The 23,000-nt window shown below is 39.8% G+C and overlaps 1 long non-coding RNA gene across 2 annotated transcripts in view; it reads right to left on the minus strand.

Moving 5' to 3' along the window:
• The window catches only part of LOC126501740 (uncharacterized), a 40,852-nt gene that overhangs the window by 12,309 nt on the left and 5,543 nt on the right, over window positions 1-23,000 (minus strand). Inside the window, exon 4 of one of the 2 annotated variants that reach the window (XR_007591789.1) lies at window positions 8,551-8,612. The exons of the other annotated variant lie outside the window; for it this stretch is intronic. This is a non-coding gene — a long non-coding RNA (uncharacterized lncRNA). The remainder of the gene's footprint in view (window positions 1-8,550; window positions 8,613-23,000) is intronic. 2 annotated transcript variants of the gene reach the window in all.

The following is a 23,000-nucleotide window of genomic DNA, read 5'->3' on the forward strand; positions in this document are numbered from 1 at the left end:
TCAATTCAGAGTAATTCATGATAAGACAGCAGAGAGTGATCTGTCTGTCAGAAAGAATAAATATGATTCCTTACCATGTTGCTGCTTCTCAACTTTGATCGAAATTTTATTAACACCCTCAGAGGCTAAAAATTATTTCCCTATGTGCCTACTATGTATGGCACTAGCTCTATGGGACTAGAAAGAATATCTTCATTTCTTGCTTTATTTCTCATTTTCATATAGGAAAAGTACTTTGGGAAACAAGAGAAAAGAAGAGATTTCCTTCCAAAACCATGAGCTAGTTGGGGGACAGACCCCTGATCTCCCCAACCTCAGGTCATTCTACTCTGTCTCATTAACACCCCCAGGTGTGCATTTCTTGAAGGTCAAGGCTTTTTATTCAGTTTGAGAAACAACAAAGAAGTTATTCACTGGGTTCCGTTGCCCTGCCTATTGTCTAACTTGTGAAATAATAAAGACACTTTGTGTAAGGCACATCATTGGGCAACACTTACAAATTCAACTTTCCTCCAAGAATTAATCTGAGAACAGAAAGGACATGAACACTTCATAGCATCAGCAGGCCATTGAAAGAAGAAATCTTCCAAATGAAACAAGTTATGGCAATAAAATGCCGGATTTCCCCATCAGTTTTAACATCAGTGACCATATCAGAAAGCCCCAACTGCCAACGTCAGGAAGACAAAGAACTTTTAAATGGAACATTGTCAGAATCTGCCTTCTCCAATAGGTCACTGCTTTTCCTTTTATGACCTGTTCACTGCAATTGCCTAAACAATAAAGCAGAATCTTGGTTTCATGTGTTTGACTTTGTGATTATCCTGATTAATGTGGAACTTAATGGTAGGAGTGTATTGCTTACCCTCCGATGTATCGTTCATGGTTCTTACAGAATTTAAGCAATGCTGGATTGTCACATATTGTAATTTGCCCAAAAATGAAAACTGAAAAGTTCAAAGAGGCAGAAATGTGACATGGATAATTAGACATTTTTCACTTAGGCTGACACTGTTCTTCCAATGTTTTTAGTACTGTACTGAAAACAAGTAAAATCAGTTTTCTAAGCACAGAACTTTGTTCCCCTAATATCTATATATGAGCAAGAGGAAAAAATTGGAATCACTGTTTTGAAAAGGGAGTCACTTTAATTCTTAGTCATATCTTAAAATATAATCATGAAAAAAGAAATCACCAAAAAATTATGATACGTAGGTCTAAAGGTAATAATGGGATCCTTTGATAGCTTTAGATTTTCAGAAATATTTATTAGAACATTTTACTTATCTCATAGTTAGACTTGTCCTTCAGTTAATGCATTTCTTCACAATTATAAACATCAAATGTTCTTTTATACTAGCTTGTATCATGAAGATTGTAAATTCTTGTGGAGAGAGAAGGCGACCACCGAACATAATGGGAAAAGTGTATGATAACAGAATTCAATCTCCCAGACTCTCAGGGTTACATCTTGGATTAGTTTTTTCATTCTGAGTCTTGACTTATTTTTCTGTTTACTGTGGAACAAAAATATTCTATATTTTCAACAAAGTAATCTAAAATGGCTGAAAATACTTAAGGAAATGCTCAACATCCTTATCCATCAGGGAAATAAATATCAAAACAACTCTGAGATTCCATTTTACACCTGTAAGAATGGCCAAGATCAAAAACACTGATGACAACTTATGCTGGAGAGGTTGTGGGGTAAAGGGAACACTCCTGCGTTGCTTGTGGGAGTACAAACTAGTACATCCCCTTTGAATATCTGTATGATGATTTCTCAGAAAATTAGGAAACAGCCTTCTTCAATCACCCAGCACTACCACTTCTGGGTATATATCCAAAGGATACTCAATCATACCACAAGGACATGTGCTCAACTGTATTCATAGCAGCACTGTCTGTCATAGCCAGAACCTAGAAACAACCTAAATGTCCCTCAATGGAAGAATGGATTTTTAAAAAAAAGTACACAATGGAGTACTACACAGCAAAGAAAAATAATGGCATCTTGAAATTTGCAGGAAAATGGATGGAGCTAGAAAACATCATCTTGAGTGAGGTAAACCAGACCCAGAAAGACAGTTATCAATGTACACACTCATAAATGGTTTTTAAACATAAAGCAAAGAAAACCACCCTCAAATCACAATCTGAGAGAAGCTAGACAATAATGAGGACCCTAAGAGAGACATATATGGATGTAATCTACATGGTAAGTAGAAAAAGACAAGATTTCCTGAGTAAATTTGGAGCATGGGGACCATGGGAGAGAGTTGAAGGGGAGAGGAAAGGCAGGGAGGGGAGCAGAGAAAAATGTATAGCTCAATAAAACCAATTAAAAATGAAAAATACTATATTTTTCAGTATCATAGGTGGGTGGTTCTCTTGTTACAGGGTTGGTGTTCAACACTATAATTTTCATTTTTTTCTAACAACCCTCTACACAAACACAAGATTTTGCTTTCAAAATGGAAAAATATAAGTGTTAGGGACAGAAATGAATGAGAAAACGTCACAAATGTTTAGAATGTGTCAGGTACCATGTCCCCACTGTAGAAGTTCCCTGGGCTTGGTTCAAAGGTGTCTAATGCCAAACACTGTATTTTAGGATAAAACTAGGCCTTCAACTACAAAAAATAAATTTATTCCCACTCTCTATATATGAGTATTCAGAAAACCAATAGTCTTTTATGAACATTGATCAGAATCCATTATGGTTTGTACCCTAGACATTTATGTCCTATAATCTCTTTTTCCAAGCCAAACTGTATCATCTTTATTAAAGATACTTTCCATAAACAATCATGGTTTTCCAGGCAGGACTTGGGCAGACAATTATTAATAGTATACAAATGCCCTTCTTGTATCAACTACCAAAGTCAGAAAGCCACTGTACAACCTGATGATTGGTATGGGAAGTTCTTCTGTATATGTATTGCTTTTATTGGTTAATGAATAAAGCTGATTTCAGCCAATGGCTTAACAAAGTAAAGCCAGGCAGGAAATGCAAATAGAGATGGAGAGAGAGAGAGAGTAGGTGAAGTCAGAGAAAAGCCATGTAGTTGCTGCCTAAGGAGACAGATGCCTGGGAACTTTACCAATAAACCAAGAGCCTTGAGGTAAAATATAAAATAATGGAAATGGGTTAATTTAAGATAAAAGAGCTAGCTAGCAATAGGCTTAAGCTATTGGCCAAGCAGTGTTTTAAATAATATAATTTCTGTGTAATTATTTCTGGTCTGGGCAGTCAAGAATGAACCTCCAGGTGAGTCTTCACTTGATGCTCTGAAAAGGGGGAGAAGGTTAGAGTAGGGGCTGACATTTCACACTGAGGATGTTGTTCAACAGCTTTTCACAGGCCAGCCCTGACTTTCAGGAAATGGAATGAAAATAGCAGAATTATCAAGCTGAACAACCTTGTGGATTTTCTTCATCTTTCAGGAGATGGAGCATGGATGCTGAATGCACAGATGCAGCAGTGTGTGAGTTGGGTCTGTCCAATGATTGTTCTGGCTGCTTATTCATACTTCTTCTCTGTGTTGTAATCTTGGTCCCCCAGGGGGTAGTGATGGGGTGGTGATCTGGTAACTTTTAAGAAACAAGGCCTAGTGTAAGGTCCTTAGTTCAGTTGAGAAGATTACCTTGAAAGGAGTAGTAGAATCCTTGGCTTTTTCAGTGTCGTCTCTCTTTCCTATACTTGCTCTCACTGCATGCCATCTACTTGGGGCCATCATAAAAAGGACAAAATAGTAAGAATACTGATTATGGATGTATACTCCACATGATATTATGAAATAAACCTCTTGTATTTACAAAGCAGCATGTTCAGATATTCATTAAACAAAAGCAAACCAATACAACATCCATAGTCAATGTGATATAAAATTTATCAGCACATTCCTTTTGCTTATCTCATGTCATGATTACAGTAAGAAGCCCTCTGTCTTACTTGTGGTGATATTTTGTTTGTGCTTTAACAAATAAAGCTTGTCTGAAGATCAGAGTGTGGAGCTAGCCACTAGTTAGCCATAGAGGCCAGGCAGTGGTGGCAGACACCATTAATCCCAGCACTTGGGAGGCAGAGAGAGGCAGAGGGATCTCTGTGAGTTCAAGGCCAGCCTGGTCTACACAAGATCGATCCAGTCTAAAAGAGAATCAGAGCCCAGCAGGAGTGGCTCACACCTTTTTAATCCTAGTACTTGGGAGTCACAGGCCTTTGATCCCAGCTCTAGGGACGTAGAGACAGGAAGGAATATGACTGGGTGGAGAGAGGAGTATAAGGCAGGAGGAGACAGGAGTTCATGGCATTCAGGCTTAGGACTTGCAGAGACAGGATACCCCATTTGGTCTGAGTATTTCATAGAGGTAAGAACTAGTGGCTGGCTGCTCTGCTTCTCTGCTTTTAACCCCAGATAGCTGACTCCAGGTTTCTATTAGAATTCATGCTATACTTACTTGTTTCCTGTTGTTGTGATAAACTACACTGACAAAAGTACTTTCATGGAGAAAAGTTTTATTTTGTTCATAATTCCAAGTTGTAGTCCATCACTGTAGAGAGGTTAAGGCAGCACAAACTTAAAGCACCTACTCATAATATGTCCATAGGGGGAGAGAGAGAGAGAGAGAGAGAGAGAGAGAGAGAGAGAGAGAGAGAGAGAGAGAGAGAGAGAATTAATTTATGTTTGTGCTCAGCTCACTTTCTTCACCAATAAAGTTCAGGATCCTCTGCTTATTGAAATCAGAGACTGCACGTTGGTTTCTCAGCCATCCAGACCCAAATAATCACACAGAAACTATATTAATTACAACACTGTTTGACCAATGGCTCAGGTGTATTTCTAGCTAGCTCTTACATCTTATTTAACCCATTTCTATTAATCTGTGTATCATCACAACACTGTGACCTACTGGTAAGATTCTGGCATCTTTCTCCTTTGGCAGCTACACGGTGTCTCTTTTACTCCACCTATTCTCTCTATACATCTCTGTTTGGATTTCCTGACTGGCTTTATTCTGCCCTGCCATAGGCCAAAGCAGCTTTTTTATTAGACAATGGTGAAAAATTATATTCATAGCATACAGACAGGAATCCCACATCATCTTATGAAATGGTACCACCCATAATAGACAGGTCTTCTCACTTCGATTATTGTAATAAAGATATCCCCTGCAGACATGCCGACATGTCAATCTGATCTAGACCCTCATTGAAGCACTTTTCAGTTTATTCTATTCTGTTTCATACTGACAATCAAAATTAGCCATCATATCCTCCAACCCCAAAATATATATCAACGTGTAATATTGCAATGATAGGGAAATGAGTATGATAGAGGGGATGAGAAGTGATCAAAGAAATAATTTAACCATAGCTACACTGAAAAGGACTCTTTGTTGATATAGGTATTCCATAACAGAATATCATAGGCTGAGTTGCATAAATACCAGAAATATAGTTCCCTAAGTTCTAGAAGTTGGGAAAATCAAGACAAGGATGTCACAGTCCTAGGAATCTGGGATGGATGGAGTCACACTGTCATCCACACATGACTTTATTCTTGCTATGACTTCACAGGGTAGAGAAAGGAGTTCCATCTCACTCAAGTGTCTTACAAGAATGCTTATTCTATGCATGGGGACTCATCCATCAACATCCAAAACATCACTCCAAAATACCATTGCGTTAGGTATTGAGTCTTCCAGAAGAAAGTCTGAGGAGGGCTTCCATGCACACAGACTATAGCAGACAAAGGGGAATATATCAGCCCTCCAAGTGGGCCCAGTTAGTAACATACTTATTAACATAGACTCATCCAGGCTCCACTTCATGTACTCCTCCTAAATCTCCTAGCTTCCCCATTTGTGACCTTAGGGTGGAACCATGAGGACTCCCTCTTCTTCTCTGATGTCTTACTCTTCCCTGTCTATTCCCCACATAATTTCCATTCCTTTCTTGTAGCTCAGTTGGATAGCATCAGAACATACTAAATTTATTTCCATTAAGGTAAATGACACATTTGTCTATTTTTACCCCTTAGGCCATATTTTCTTGGAGATTCAAATAAATATTTGATGGAACACCTTCCAGTCAATGAGGTATTTAAGGCATTATCTGGTGACCACTTTGAAAAAAAATGAAGCACAGTGAGTCCAAACATGCTAACTTTGGAAGTCAAACATTATTCCCAGGAAACCTGCCAACCTAAAACTAGATCCTAACCTTGTTCTCCCGGGAAGGCTGGTTTCTTTATTTACAAAGCTCCTATGGCTCATGGGATTTGCTTTCTTTCAGTTCATTAAAGCTATTATTTATGGAATTAAAGAGAAAGAAATGTTCTCCCATCTTTCAATTCTCTGTTGGTAGCTCTTTCTGGAATCCACTTTCCCTAATGAGTTATGCTCCTTGGACAAGGATTCCACAGTGATTTGCTTACTTATCTACTATTACAGCTCTCTTCTTGACAACTGACCTGCACCCTGTTATGGGAGTTTCTCAACTCAGACCTAGCTCGCTTCATTGTTTCTAATTTGTATAGTGTCGCAGGTGTATTTCTGGACAATTTAAGAAGTGTAATTAAATCTGTTCTATACCAAACAATTGTTTCACGAAATCCTATCCATTGAGTCGCTTTCTATTGAAGGTATACAAGTAATTGCTCTAATGATATATAATACCTAATATTCCTCGCATTCCTGAGGACATAGAGAAAACCATTGTCACACATGTATAACTCCTTAAATTACTACAGTGATCACTGACTGAAAGTCAATGGCCAAAAAAAAGGTGCTTTTTAAGAACTAAGACGTTTTTTGATTTTGGTTTTTGATACAGGGTTCTTTGTATAACAGTCCTAGCTGTCCTGGAACTAGCTCTAGTAGACCAGGCTGGCCTCAAACTCACAGAGCTCCACCTGCCTTTGCCTCCCAAGTTCTGGGATTAAAGGTGTGCACCACCACTGCCCAGAAAGAGCTAAGATAGTTTAAGAGGTTTTTTTTTTTAAGAAAATGGCTGCAAATATTTCTCTACCTTATTTTGGGAAATGTCTTCCCATGAGATAACCTTCTTGACCTGTACTTGGGAAAGAAAGACTACATCAATATCTGCATATTATAGCATTCAAATTCCACTTATATGAAGCATTGATAGTAGTCATATTCACTACTATGTAGAATGGTTGCACATGGGTCTGCAAAGAGGGGTATAGATAAAGTCATAGGTCAAAGGTCATGAAGATTCAGTTGAGCAGGGAGAAAACTCAAGATATCCAGTGTACAATATAAAAACTCTAGTTGATATATTATATACCTTAAAATGCTGAAGAGTATGGAATTTAAGTGTATTTATCACAAGAATATATTATGTGTGTGCACATCAAATGTGATAAATGACTTGATTCGGTCATTTGCCAAAGCTCTTACCCCAGCCAGTCAAAGGTCTTGATTATCTTGCAGAAAAAAGTCAAAGTTTTATAGTAAAGCTGTCATTAGTGCAGGTAAATACCTTTCTGGAACGCTCTTAGGTCTAATATTAATTTGAGGTATTGTCACCCCACAAAGGGAAATGGTCAAGTTTAATGCAGAAGTGACCAGTGAGATGACCACAGGCATGTATCTGTTTCAAGGGATAAATATTGCTCAAATGCTGTGCACTGCCTGGCATGTGTGAGCACAGGGACTCCCTTGGAAACTGAACTTTCAGTCAGTCCAAAACAGACCAGTTGGTTAATGCTGGGAGAAGCAGCCAAATTTACCAGGCATGTTTATTGACTGCGAAACATCAAAGCAGCTTGCAGGATTTGATCCACATTGAGCTGATGTGGATTTGAAGGGAAATCTCTCAAGCTGCGTCTTTGTTGTTGCAAACTGCGGACCGAGATCAGAGGCAGCAGCAGGCTCAGAAAGAATTCTAAAGCTGTACTGGGCAAAGCATTGCACGGTCCAGTGTTTTGACAAAGTTGGCCACTCTGGACCTAGAATAAACATGTATTTCATCTTTTGAAACAGCACACGTAGTCTATATACATGCATATACCCTGCAGACAATATTTTAATCAAGAGTTAAATAAAGTAAGAAGAAAGAAAAAAATAAAAACCTATGTTTTTTCTTCTCCTCAAAGGGGGAGTTAAAACCTCTAACTTTGTTACATACCTCAAGAGCTACATAATATTCAGCATTTTCTTCACAAAGATTAAAATAGGGCTGCATATGGCTTAGTTGGTAAGGTGTTTATCTAGTTTATACAAGACCCTGGGGCCATCCCTACCACTTCACAAATTATTCAATGTCATACTTGAGTGACCTTGAAGTCATCCTTGAGTGTGTTCAAACCCACTTCAAGCCCCATGACACCTTATGTCAAAAGGAAGAAAGAAAGGAAGGGAGAGAGAGAGGGATGACAAAAAGAGAAGGGAAAAAAGAGAGAAGAAGGGGGATATAAAAATTAAAACTGATAGAATGATATAAGAAACACTGCTGGTCTTCTTCTTCAGATGCATAGGAAGCCAGAAAAGCAACTTTGAACTCAGTGTGTCTTTCCCACTCACCATTAAAGTCTCTGGATTTCATCTCTCCTGTTTGGTCTTCTGAAATACCTTTATTCCAGACGCTGTAAATGTTAGAACAAATTCAATGTTTTCAGAAGTATAAATCAGGATATAAGGTAGAGCAATCCTAATTCAAAAATGAAAGCCAAGTGTCTAAATTGATTGTTTATGCCACAAAGCCTATCAGAAATAATCGAGACTAATAATCTATTATGTATTCTAAAAGCAAGTGTTTTCAAAAATAAAATGTAACTCTTAGATATAATGTACAAAATCCTAAAATACAATGATTGCTCACCCATAAAAAATTCCGAAGGGAAAAAATGACCAGTACTATCTGAAGTATTAACTGAATTCATCCCACTGGAGTTCCGTGATAGTAGGGTCAGGACATTTTATTGACAGGCCTGTGTTTAGTGCCTTTGACAGTATCTAAAGGCAAGAAGAATACAAGAAGTACTCATTGACACATACCTTTAATTCCAGCACTTGGGAAACAGGCAGCAAGTTTGTCTGAGGACAGCCTGGCCTACAGAGTGAGTTCCAGGACAGACAGGGCAACATTTAGAAACCCTGTTTCCAAAACCAGAAGAAGCTATAGGAATACTCATTGAGTGAATTAATTAGTAATTTAATGGTAACATTTCATTAATAAAAATATATAATTTGACTAAAACATATCTTATTGATCTAGAAAAATCTATAATAGTAATCTACTTTTATGCTTCAGATTACTTCAAAATAACCTTAGTAACAGACGTAAATCAGTCCTAATTTAGTTATCTTTATAATTTTAGAGTTTTCTGTTGTGCCTGGTGTACAGTGTACTTACCTGACAAATGATGTAGTTAAGGGTTAAAAAAAAAAATCCAAGTGTCCATAGTAAACGAACGATAAGAAAGTACTGTTGATGCTAAATGTATATGATGGAACACGATTCATTCAGCCTAAAAACACGAGTTCCTCTCATTGACAACACTAGGTTCCAATGAGAGAGGAAGAATAAATTCAGAAATCTAATGTACAGCATGGTGACTGCAGTCAGTGAATAGAAGCTGACAAACTGTTGAGGGTAGCGGTTAAGTACGTTCCCCACAAAAAGAATTAGCTATATTGTGCCGTGTAATATGCACACCTTAATCATGTTCATTTAGCAGCTTCACAACACTTACATCTGTGGAACCACTGGGGGATGTGTATCATAAGTGTAAATGATTCTTATTTGTCCACTTTCAAAAGGATGGTAGCCACGGAAACCCAAAGCATGCATGTGTGGCTGGAAAGGAGCCTCGCGGATGCCATAGGAATGCGTACCTCATCACTCATCTGTCTCTTCTTTCTGGACACTAGGGTAACAGCTCAGCAGATCTGTCCCATAAAGCCACACCCGGGCTCTACTTCAACAAACGCAAACTTTGTAGTGGAGCGTGTGCCTGGCTTCCCATTCACCTCCCTCCCTGCGCACCCCTGAAAGATAATACTCAACTCTTCTGAATGCGTCTCAAGAACAGGATCCACATTGGGCCAGAGAGAGATGAGCCAGTTGTCTTCTGCTAAACAGTTGGCTCCTGAGTCAATTAGCTTAGTGGAGAAGAAAAATATTACAGAAGCATTGATGCCTCTAAAATGATGCCACTGACCTTAGCTGGTGCCAGTAGGGTCCAGAATGTTAGGAGATAGCAAAAAAAAAAAAAAAAAAAAAAAAAAAAAAAAAAAAAAAAAAAAAAAAAAAAAAAAAAAAAAAAAAAAAAAAAAAACACAAAAGCCCAAAGAAACTCAGGCACTAAAGAGAGCCTAGGATAGCAGATAATTGTTAGAGAAGGAATCCATACTTTTACTTTGACAGAACAAGGTATAAAGCTGGAGCTGGTTTCCAGCAGGCCAGCTAGGAAGATGTAGCCATGGATGGTGATGTCGCCAATAGTATGTATGGATGGCGATTTCACTAATAGTAGTCATGGATGATGTGTCACTAATTGCAGTCATGGATGATAGTGTCAATAATAACAGCCATGGATGGTGATGTCACTAACAGCAGGCATGGATGATGGTGTCACTAATAACAACCATGGATGGTGATGTCACTAACAACATCTGTAGATTGTCTTACTACTAATAGCAGCCATGGACAGTGGTGTCACTAATAACAGCCCTGGACATTGGTGTCACTAATAACATCCATGGATGTCCATGTTATTAATAACAGCCCTAGATGGCGCTAATAGCAGAAACAGCTTTAGGATATAAAGACACTGTAAGCTAAAACAGTGGCTTCCTTTCCAGACATCTTCCTTTCATTAAGCTCATACCATATCTAATATGAAAAATCTCACAAACAGCAGGTGTTTGCCAAGTGTTTTAGCTGGATACCAGCTGCAGGAAAGTGACCAGGGAAAGAAGAAATGAATTGACTTTACAGCTGAGTAGATCGTGGCAGAAGGATAAGTCGCTCCTTTGTGAGTCATGCACTGTGTACCTGAGGACCTATTTTGGAATCCCAGTGAAACTGGATGAGGACCTTACTGTACTGACAAAGAACAATATTGAGAGGTCAGCTATGAGCTAGCAGTGCAACTCAGTAGCAGAGCATTCATGGGGGGCTTGGTTTCAGTCAGTAACATGATCATAAATAAGCCAGTGGTGCTAGGATATGCATATGTCTATTAACTTTCAAATATCTTAATTAGAAACTGCAGGAACCAAGATAGTGACGCTTGCTACATAAGAGGTGCCGTCAGTTGGATTAGGCTCCGAATGCCTCAAACTAGCATCCTCACACTTTCAAATCCCACAGGGATCCTGTTAGATGTGAACAACACTTTGCTCCTACCGAGAGCCTTTTAGGAGCCCTCTATCACATCCTTCCAGCACCAGAGTAGCGGTGATTATGGATCACTGAGACAGGCAGGCTAGAAGGTAGATCACCTTTGTCAAGACACGAAATTTACAGAGTCCACGAACCATAACTCTTATCCTCTACAGTAAAAATGGCACTGGTGGTGATTTAAGGTCGGTGGATAGTGCTACTTATGCTGATAATTATAAAGAATGCCCTACTGTGGAGTATTATTTCACATGTCTATAAATTTGCTGCCACAATTTTTATTTCATCTCATCTTACACATCAAAAACCTGGGCTGTCCATAAAAAGGACACATAGCAGTTCTATCAAAAAAAGATCTTTCATCTAAAGCCCCTTCAGAATGTGCTGTCTGACCAGAAAGTATCGGTAGTTATATTAGTTTATCCCAAGACCAGTGCATCCCAACTCTGAGATTTAAAATCAGACTCTTGCATCTTTCACCAAGCTCTTGGAAACCGACAGCATACTGGTTCTAAAGCAGGAAAATGACTGCTCAGGATTACAGCCCCTGAGGGTTTAATCTCACCTCCTGCAACACACACACACACACACACACACACACACACACAACACAGACCTTCTTCTGTTAGTGTCAACTTTTCAGATTTCACTTAGCATTCTCTCTCTCTCTCTCTCTCTCTCGCTCTCTCTCTCTCTCTCTCTCTCTCTCTCTCATTTATGTGAGTGGTCACATTGGAATCACCTTCTGAACTCCCTTGTTTGTTCCTTTGTCTCTAAGTCTTGGAGCCACCTAAAGTAGAACTTCTGTTCTGGGAATAAAATGCTGCGGAACCGCACCCGTGGGCCAGAAGCGGAAGCGGCCAACACGCAGGATGACATCATCGGGCTTTTTATTTCCAGTTCTCAGTTCTCCAGTTCGAACTCTCTAATTCTTTGTTGTATTTTTTTCTGCTCTAATTTTTTTATTCCAATTCCCTCTAGCATCTTTGCTCACCGAAGTTGTTATATATACACACTTAGCAACAAACTTAATAAGAAGGTTACAGAAACTTCTTCAGGGTCACAATGCATTTCTTGAGTAAATGATAAAGAGCGAAGCCATTTACCATGGCAACACATAGGTGGGGGTGAACGATTGTTCATATGTACTCTTTGCTCTATCCTGTCCTTTAAGTCGTCCTCTTTCTTTTTTCTTTTTTTTTTTTCAAGACGGGGTTTCTCTGTAGCTTTGGAGCCTGTCCTGGAACTAGCTCTGGTGGACCAGGCTGGCCTTGAACTCACAGAGATACACCTGCCTCTGCCTCCTGATTGCTGGGATTAAAGGCATGTGTCACCACCACACAGCTCCTCTTACTTTCTTATCAAAAGCTGCAGAAGTACTTCAAGCCCCATCCTTTGCATGTAGAGTTCCCAATGTTTATGGTCCAACATAGCCACTCTCTCCCTTGACTTCCCTAAGCTCTTTTCTCTCTTTGAATGTATAATGCATCCTGTCTTGTCTGGCAGCCCTGCGAGTCTCAGTCTCCTCTCATCAACTCTTTGAGGGCAGAAAAAGCGTCTCACTCTTGTATCCCCAAAAGCAACATCCCAATGCCTGATGCAGAACTGGAGTTCAATAAATGTCTGTTGTCTTGAAGTCTGGTTCAGTGGGCCTGGTCCTCTGGCAGTGCTATCTAAAAGACAGCTCTACCCTTCTGGGCTCTCTGCTCTTGTTTTATCTGTTTTTATGATGTGTTTATACAGAGTCCCTGCTTTATGCCAGAAGCCAAACACTGTAGTGATACATTTGCAGTCAGGTTAACTGCTTGGCACTTTTCCACGTGGAAAGGCCCAAACTGGATGTGTTAAGAGTTTTCTTTGGAAACCTTCTCATGAAAATAAATGGTATAAATAACTATATCCAATAAGGCACTACTTAGTCAATAAGTAAGGCGAGTTACCCAATATAGAAAGCTCTCGAGAAACACAGGTTGAATGAAACAGGGGACGCTTCTTCAAATCGCTTTAGTTCATCATCTTTTCTTGACTTTGCAGCAGAGTATAGTATATGATGAAGTATAATTTATGATGATACAGAAATTATTTTGTTTAAATTTTCAAACAGAAAAACCAAACAATGACTGATGGAATGACCTATCAAAGGAACTCTTATCAGAATAAATCTTTATTAACTTTGTTTGTCTAGCACATATAAGAGAAAGGATCAGTAGTAATTTCTCAAATATTTTTCTAATATTACTGACAGCCAACTTTTTGACACCATGACAATATTTGAGATAATTATTCACTTCTAAACTAACATTTTATTTGGGCTTGCACTTCAGGTGTTGATTTGATTCTGGTGTGGGAAGTCATGTGGGATTTCCCTCTGTATGCTGTGAATATGTTTTAGTATCATTAGTTAATAAAGAAACTGCTTTGGCCCGTGGCAGGGCAGAATAGAGCTAGATGGGGAAATATAAACTGAATGCTGAGAGAAAGAAGGCAGAGTCAGGGAGTTGCCATGTAGCCGCCAAAGGAAACGGATGCTAGATGGAACCTCATCGGTAAACCACGAGCCTTGTGGTAAAATATAAAATACTAGAAATGGGTCAATTTAAGATGTAAGAGTTAGTTAATCAGAAGCCTGAGCTAATAGGCCAAGGCAGCTCATTAACCAATAAAAGCAACACAATTACAGAAGGGCTTCCCATACCATGAGTCAACTGTTCTAAGCCTTTGGGAAAATGAGGCATCACTGTAGAAGGGAAGGACACTGCACAGCTGCTCACAGGGACTCAAGGAGAGAAAGAAGGAAGGATTAGAATCCTCAATACCCCACAACGACACTGCCCACAGTGACGCAAGGATTACTTACTGGGCCATTAGCTACTAAATATAAAGACAAGCGCTGAGTCTAAATTTACAATTACCACAATATCATATCTGATTTATAGATTGCCTGTTTTCCTGGCACATAAACTGATCAATTTCTTAGCACATGCCCAAATGCCAGGTGATTTGTCTCAGGAATGTCCCATGTACTCACACAGGCCAGCCAGGTATCCTACAAAGGGCTTTTCAGAAGGCTGGAAACTTTGTCTAGGTTTGAGGCCTTCTGATATCGCCCCTATTCATGTTAACTTGTCTGCTGCTGTCATCCTTGATCAGGTCGTGTTTAGGCAGCAGACTGCAGTAAGGAAGAGCATAACAGTAGGGAAGAGCATACCAATACCAAATGGCCAGCCCTGAAGACATGTATACATTACATTAACGTTACACAGACTGAGGAGTTTGGATTTATTATATGTGTATTTATGAATACATAAACATGTCTATGACATATATAGATAGATGATTGATGATAGATAGATAGATAGATAGATAGATAGACAGACAGACAGACATAACAACAATTATAGATCAAGAGGTCATGAATTTGAAGATGACATTGGGAGCATTTGGAGAAGGAAATGGAATGGGAAGGAGAGAAAATATAATTAGATTATAATCCTAAAACCCCTTTTTAAAATCTGGGAACTAGAAGACACTACTTTAAAAAAATACATTCAGCAAAAATGCAAGCATTTCTCAAAGAGCAGAGAGTAAATATCAGTGCCGTGGCCCAGATGTGCATTTTTCTAAAAGGATGGGAAGACTTTATAATCAGAAACAAAGGCAAAAAGGAAGTCTAACCATCATTATCAACTTGTGTTGAGGATCGGGAAGACTGAGTAAGTTTTAGTCCTTGGAATTTTCACAAAATCACAAAAGATAAAGAAGAGTGTGTCTGCATCTACCACAGACATAGCCATGAGCATCACTGACTCTACCAACCAGCTTAGAGAGGATTTCTACACGACCACAGCAACTCTTATAAGGAAAAGACATTTAAGAGAGGCGGCTTACATTTTCAGAGGTTTAGGCCATTATCATCATGGTGGGATATGGTGGCATGCAAGGCAGATGTGGTGGTGGAGAAGTAGCCTAGCATCCTATACCTTGACTTGCAGGTAACTGGAAGTGGTCTGTCTCATGGGGCGTGCCTTGAACATATATAAAACCTCAAAGCCCACCTCCACAGTGACACTTTCACCAACAAGGCCACACCCACTCCAACAAAGTCACGCTTACTAATAGTGCCACTCCCATTGAGGGCATTTTCTTTCAAGCCACCACACCAAGCATCACTTAGAACTAGGTTTGACCCATGTGGTCCATGAACCAAATGTGTTCCAATGCTTGGCATTTTTATCTCCTACTAATTGGACTGTTCATTTTCCTACTTTTATAAATTCTTTTTCAAGAAAGCAGTTGTGTGTGTGATATGCATATGTGTGTGTGTGTGTTGTGTTGTGTATGTGAGAATGCCATAGCAGATATGTGAAGCTCAGGAAATAACTCTCGGGACTCAGTTTTCTCTTTTCTGAGAGGCTGCCAAGAATCAAACTCAAGCCATCAAACTTGTGTTGCAAATCCTTTTACCTGCTAAAGATCCCACAGCCCCAATCTCCTCTTTTAAAATGCTGGAAGCATATCAAAAGAAGGGAAATCTTTCTTGGCAATAAATAACGTTTTATTGGAACCTAGTAATACTTTTGTTCCCATATTTTCTTCATCTGCTCCCGTGTCACAAGGACAAGACTGAGTCATTTTGACAAAGATAGTAAGGCCCATATAGCCCAAACTGTTTACTGCCAAAGAAAAACATTCCTGAGACTCTGGAGCAGATCAAAGGCCTACATTTATATTGCCTTGATAATCCTGAAGCCCTCAGTACAAGCCTATACTTGTACTGTACAATGACAGACACAGTGTCCCCCAATAGGACTAGGACTGTCTCACATACGCATCCATTATATTAGCATTTTGCAACGCATGCTATTTGGAAATTAAGTTTGAGGAATGTTAAGGGCTGTCATGACTAGAGGAGGCTCTGTAGACAAATGATAACAGATATTTTAAATGATATTTTAAGACACCAATGACTCTACAAGCATTTCTCCAACATGTTATACACTAGAATTTTTCTGTTCTACCGCACCTTCCAATCTTGAAGGACATAGGAAGATGTCATGCCTTGGGGAGGGGGGGGATAAGAAAATGAAGTAAGCCACCTTGAATATGTTAAGATCATGATGACATATATGTATTAAACACTCACTAAAGTATTGAGAAATTTAACCACAAAGGCATGCAGTATGAAATAGTTTAATGAAAATCTGGATTCTCAAAAAGCACTTCTGGTTAAAATATTGCCAGTGTGAACTGTGAACATAGAACATTTCTGATGATAGCCTGAGAACATACTTTTGGCAGGGAAACTTGGCTTCTGAAGGCAGGAAAGTATACTGGCAAAGAGAGCCAACCAAAGGGGCTTAGTACAGCGGAAAGCCAAGGTAGGCAGGTTATCAGCGAGCACAGATTTTACCCAGAGCTCTAATCAGCAGGACCACTTGGAAACCCATAGCGCCTGCAAAGGATAGAAGCTGCTTGAAAGATAAGTTATGCAAACATACTCCCTTTGTATGACCACCAGAAGTGGCTGCATTGGCTCCTACAAGGGACAATCGTCACCTCTGATGGAATTATCTGCTTGATTCCTACAGTTTAGGAATAATCCTAAAACTTCCTTCTCATGAGTTTGTACTCTGGAGAGAAGAGATGATGATAATAAAATATTTTGCCCACAATGGGCAGTGTCCCCAGTTTCTTGAATGGCCTGCTTGCTTGTTTGCTGAGACAGAGCCCTCTAAGATGACTGGGCTGGCCTAGAACTTGGAGTAGTATTCTTGCCTTTATCTCTTCAATGCTTGGGTTCCAGATAGGTGTATTTGGAAATTCAGAATATCTACACTTCAGTAGTTTTCTTAAAATCTGGCAGAACTGAGTGTAAATGAGTCATGGATACTGTCACTTCATGCACTTTCATATAAAAATTATTAATTATTGGCTTCTAACACATTGCTAAGAATAATGAACTCCAAAAAATGTTTTAAAATAAATTTGTATAGTTATTTATTTATAGTTACTACAGTTATTATTAGGGGATATCATGCCACAGCTTTCATATGGAAGCTGGAGAATGACTTGAGGATGAAGTTCTCACCTCCAACCATGTAGACTTGGAGATTCAAACTCAGGTTCTCAGGTTAGATGTCAAGTACCATTACCCACTGAACCATCTCACCAGCTCAAGGGCCTTCCCAAAGAAAACAAGAGCTTGCATGATACAGAGTGCCCACTGTGACCAATTAGAGATGCAATGTCTCAGGAAAGCCATGTGTTAAAAGCTTTGAGCCTGTTGCAGTGTTCACACATATGGTTTGCGGGGAAGGACTGGGACATGATTGCTGGGTCAACCCATTGAAGAATATCTCATTAGATGGTATTGGGGGAGGTCGAAGAAACGATGAGGTGTGACCTAGTTAGACAGAATAGTGCACTGGGAACTGGGACAGGTACTGAGAGACTTGTCCTCAGACCTCCTACCCTGTGTGCTTTCTGGCCACCATGAAGCAAGTCTCTTTCCTTTCCTTTGTCCTTCCACTATAACGTTTCTGCCTTGTTGTGGGTGAGAGAAGAACAGAGCAACAGACCATGAACAAAAACATCTGAATCTATAAGCCATCAACACAACAGCCTACTGTTTCCTGACACATCCATGCCTAGATAGAAATCAAAATGGCAAGCCAGTCAAGCTAATCGAAGAACTCTAAGCTGTGCCTCGGGAAGCCCCTGTACCTCTTTGATGTTGACTTAACTGTAGCTAAGGCTTATTCTGAAGCTATCTTGACACTATGATGAAGTATGAGACTGAAGTCAAATCATGAGGAAGACAAAGCTGAGAGAAGGAGAATTACTAAGTGGTGTCATCCTGAAGAGCTGGATCGGCTCATGATTATATCTAATCTCAGCGTAAGCTCCACTGTGATATGAGTGTGGCAACATCTTCAGCAGCTTTCCTGGATTTAGAATAACCTAGGAGACTGGTGAGGCACATCTCTGTGTGGAACAGGAAGGGAAGGCATTTATGGAAAGGGTCAACTGAGGGAGAAGACCTGCCCCAAAGGCAAGTGATGTCTTACCGTGGGCTGGGTGCCACACAAGAAAGCGGGAAAGGAGAAGTTAATCAACTTTCTTTTCTCTGTGTGTCCTCACTGACCTGACAATGAGCTGCTCCTCCGCTGTGTATTCCTGCTGGCCTGATGCTCTTCCCAAGAGCGTGAGCTAAGTGACCATAGCCTGGGGCTTCTGCAGCAGTGAACCAAAGTGAATCTTTAATCCTTTAAGCTGCTGATGCAGGCATTCTATCACAATGACAAGACGGATGGCGGCTAAGACAATAACCCAGATGATTGAGGTTTTTCCTAAGCCACTGGGTAAATTACTAAGAAGAGTTTCAGCTAGGACAATCTTCAAAAAGTATCAGAGCCTCATTGAAAGAGCTTCTTTATTAGTGTTTTACTGATGAGACTGCAAAGTTTATCTCATCAGAAAGAAGTAAAGAGACTACTAAGAATTTAAGAAAGAAAAAAAAAAGATCTGCCTTAACCCTGTCATTTAATTTTTCCTAAAAGGGCTCACCTGTCTGGCCTGTGGTTTGGTATTTTACATCTGTTTCTAGTCTTTATGGTGGTGAAGTCTCCTGAACTTCTGGGATTTTCATAGACTCTCCCTAGATTATAACATTTAATATTAATTGGCGTTTGCCTTGTACAATAGTATTTCCCACACAAGGCTACCAAGAAGCTCAACGTTTTCTCTTGGTTTCCCATTTGAGGAAACACAGGCTCACCTGTGAAAGCAGTTGCCCCAGCTGTACTTGTTTGTGCTCTGTTAGGTTCTCAATAAACATTAGTAGGAAGTTACGCATGGCAGGTATCGTAATTGATATCGGGGATGCAGACATAGACCAATAAATAGGCCTCCCTCCCTCGTGGAGTTCATCTGCTACAGGAGGAAGACAGACAACAGGTGAGGTGAGCATATAAAATCTGCATTTGTTAGATGGGGAGAGAAGAGACGGAATTAGGTACGTGGTAGTGGGTTACAACTTTGCCTAAGAGCGTGTTGAGGGAACTTCATGAAGGAGGTGATATGGAGGATGAATGTTAAGAAGTTCAGAGAGGAGGTCATGATACTGGGAGATCCCGGCAACTGTAGTTCCTATGCTGCTAATGGTGAGCTCTCAGGGCCTCAGGACAAAGGGCAAAGACAATTAGAAGTGAGATCAGAGAGTTAATGGTGCCAGGATATAAGTGGCAGATAAAGGCCGAGGGTCTCTAAAGCTACACAAGATGTACACTCTCTTTCAAAGTGAGTGGTTCTAAGAAAAGTGGCAGAGGCTGTCCATGTGGGGATAGACGTGAGGTCAGGAGGAGAAACAAGAGGAGACAGCAAGAGACTGGAAATAATCTGAGTAGGGAATGAGATTGGTTTCCATCAGGTGACCGAAAATTCTTAAGGATTTGCTAGATTCTGACATGATGGATTCTGTCAGAATGAGGCATGCAGTTATAGCTATAACAGGCTGATTTTCATTTCAATCTGGAAGCATAGCTTTTTTCTGTGTGCTGACAGTCCTTGCCCTACAGAAAGCGATCAGTTCCATGTCATATTTAAAACACCTATTTGCCTTTGGAACATTTATTTTACCTTTTAGGACAGGAACCCAAGGATAGTTACTTGAATTTGGAGTCAGCAAGAAACAGGTCAAGCTTTTAGAAAAGTTTTGCTTACGCAAACAAAAATTGTTCTGGGGATTCCCACAAATTGATTTTGGGTGCATCCTCATTCGGTGCCCATTCCTACCAACCTCCTTTGAGGTCTTAAGGAGGAGTCAAACTTCTCAAAGTGGAGCTGACAGCACCTCCATGGAGGTTGTGGGCCAATGAAACAGAACGGTTGAAATGAAAGAGAACTCAACAATTTCCTCTTTTTATTTTTGACAGCTTAACATTTTGTCAATGTCTGCCTTCTACATGAAAGCTTTGCATAGAAACAGCTAGCTGAATGCTCAGTAGGAGCTGGAGGGTAACCATATCTTTGGCTGAAAACAAATGACTTGGTGTTCTAGGTAGCCTAGGAAGTTGCTAGAACAAGTGGATTATCGTTTCCACCACTCCAGATGGCTAGGAAACATGTCTGGTATTACCACCATGTTGCTGAAAAGGAATGGATGCTCTGAGAGGCTTTGTGGTCATTTTCCTAGGATTACACACACACACACACACACACACACACACACACACACACACACACATCCGTAAGCAAAACTTGGAGCCTGACAACCACAAGACACCTAGTTCCTTCTAGTAATAACTGCTGTTTTCTCCTTTTGATTATCAACTCCCAAGTCTTGCTTCAGATCACTTGACTAACTACTAGAAGAGTTTCTAGCAAGATCAAGAGGGAAGGGATATTCTAGAATTTAGAAACAGCTTGCTGCCATCCTGGTTTATCATATAGACCCTTCCAGAATAACCTCCTACTTCCTCTCCTTCTTTTCCTCCTCTCCTCCTCCTCTTCATCTCCCCCATTCCACTTTGCTGTTTTTAAGGGTTTCTTTTTTTTTTTTTAGACAAATCTTATATAGCCCAGGCTAGCTTCATTAGCTCCATAGCTCAGATTATCTTCCTGCTGTTACCTTCCAAATTCTAGGATTACAGGTGTCTGTCACTACAACTGGACAGTATTGCTTTTCTCTAACACTTGTTTCGCAAATAAAACTCTAATGACTTTTATAGTCTTGATATCACTGATCAAATATTGTTCATTCTTAAGATCTTCTCCTGCTTACATCCATGTGTCTTCTTTCTGCCACTGACTTATACCAGCCCATAGCATAAGGTTCTTCACTCAAATGATCCTATTCCACTGTCTACTAGTGGGTTGATCAATATTCCATTTCTGAAACATCTCTGCGGGTCTCATCTCCATTCTCCTCTCATTTCTTACCCAATAATCTGCCTTTCAAAATCTTTTTCTATTTAGACATTTATTATGTTATTCAACCTTGATGGCATCTTTTTAGATCACTCTGGTCAAAAACAATGTCTCCTCTTTTCAGGATTCCAAAAAGGTGATTTTGCATCCTTTGTTTGATGCTATTCTCATGTTGTCTTGGGTCTGATCAGTATCTATTAGATTTCAATCATCTTGTACATGAAGAATGGTAAGAGTCAGGCTAGGTTAGGTATGGGTACAATAGAACCATCTTCAGTGAGCTGTGATGGCAAATGTGTATTCTACCTATTGCCACGTGGACTTGGCTCTTGTATTATGTTATCTAGAAAGCAATCAGATTCGACATCAAGAGGAATGAAAATACAAGCTGAAGGGTTTAGGACTTCTATCCAGAAACAGTGTATAGCACATCACCTGCCACTATTCTTCATGGTCCAAGCTAACTCACCAGTCAACGATAACTGCAAGGACAACGGAAACATTTCAAGCACCACTACTCTGAAAAAAGAAGGACCAGCATATTTGCAGGATTTTTTTATGACTATCACTTGTTACCTTAGCAACCACTTGATTACTTATTATTTATTTTAGACCTGATTTCCTAGGCCCTCTCCTCAGCTAGGAGAGGAGGCAAAGTTCTCTTTCTCTGGCTCCAGATGTCACATTTCTATTAATAACTAAACCCAAAAAGACCAGACAACCTTGCCAATTCAAACCAAAAGCCATATGGATCTGCTCCAGCAAAGCCCACACTGCTTTACTGAGAATTCAAAGGGAGGCTTTAGCTGATATGAGAAATCGTGCTCTGAATTCCACAGTCAGAGCAATGGAGACACAGAGGAGCAAAAGTGAAGTGGGTTGCTAATGACTTTGGAAAGTTGGCCATCCTTCTTGAATGGAATACATACTGATTGAGGCAGAGAACAATCTTCCTAACCTTGAACTCATGACCCTTTCTCCCATTTCCCATTATCTGAATAATTAGAGGTGCCATCTCCCAAGCCCATCTAGTTCTTACATTTTTTCAAAAAAATGCATGGAATTTTATCCCCACCTTATATTCTGTTTATTCTAAAGATTAGCAGACTTATAACCTTACAGGCAAGTTTGACTGTTAATAAATTTCTACTCTTAAATTTCTAGTTCTAGGGTAGAGGTTGGCATAGTTGTATGGGCATTCACAGGGGTGCAGTGTTTTCAATGCATTCATAGCTCAACCTAAGCTGGCTTGAGCGTCTTTGAAAATGAATTATCAGATTTTCTATCTAGCAGCAGATGGTTCATTTTCAAGTGACAGATCAAAAGCTCAGTTTCACACAGAAATGAACATGTATTTCTCATGCAGGTTCTAAGTTTTAGCTATTCCATGTTGGGTTTGGGGCATGATGTTCTACCTAGCGTGTGTCTCAACCTCTGGAACCAGCAACATGAGGTAGGCTCCTTCATGAATATAAAGTAGGAGACCAAACACGCAAGTCCAACAGGGCAAGCACGGTTGATACCTCTGTTTGAATTATGTCTACTAACTTCAAATTAAAACTCATATCCAAGCCCTGGATCAAAGTAGGGGACAACACACCACCAGCAAGAGGCAAGTCGTAGTCATGCAAGACAGAAATATTCCCTCACTATCACCTATGAATGCATAAGAAAAAATGAACACTTGTGGAAGGCAATT

Source organism: Alexandromys fortis, unplaced genomic scaffold, assembly GCF_014885135.2.
Source record: "Alexandromys fortis isolate MF-2015 unplaced genomic scaffold, M_Fortis_MF-2015_v1.1 scaffold_5, whole genome shotgun sequence".
Taxonomy (NCBI): domain Eukaryota; kingdom Metazoa; phylum Chordata; class Mammalia; order Rodentia; family Cricetidae; genus Alexandromys; species Alexandromys fortis.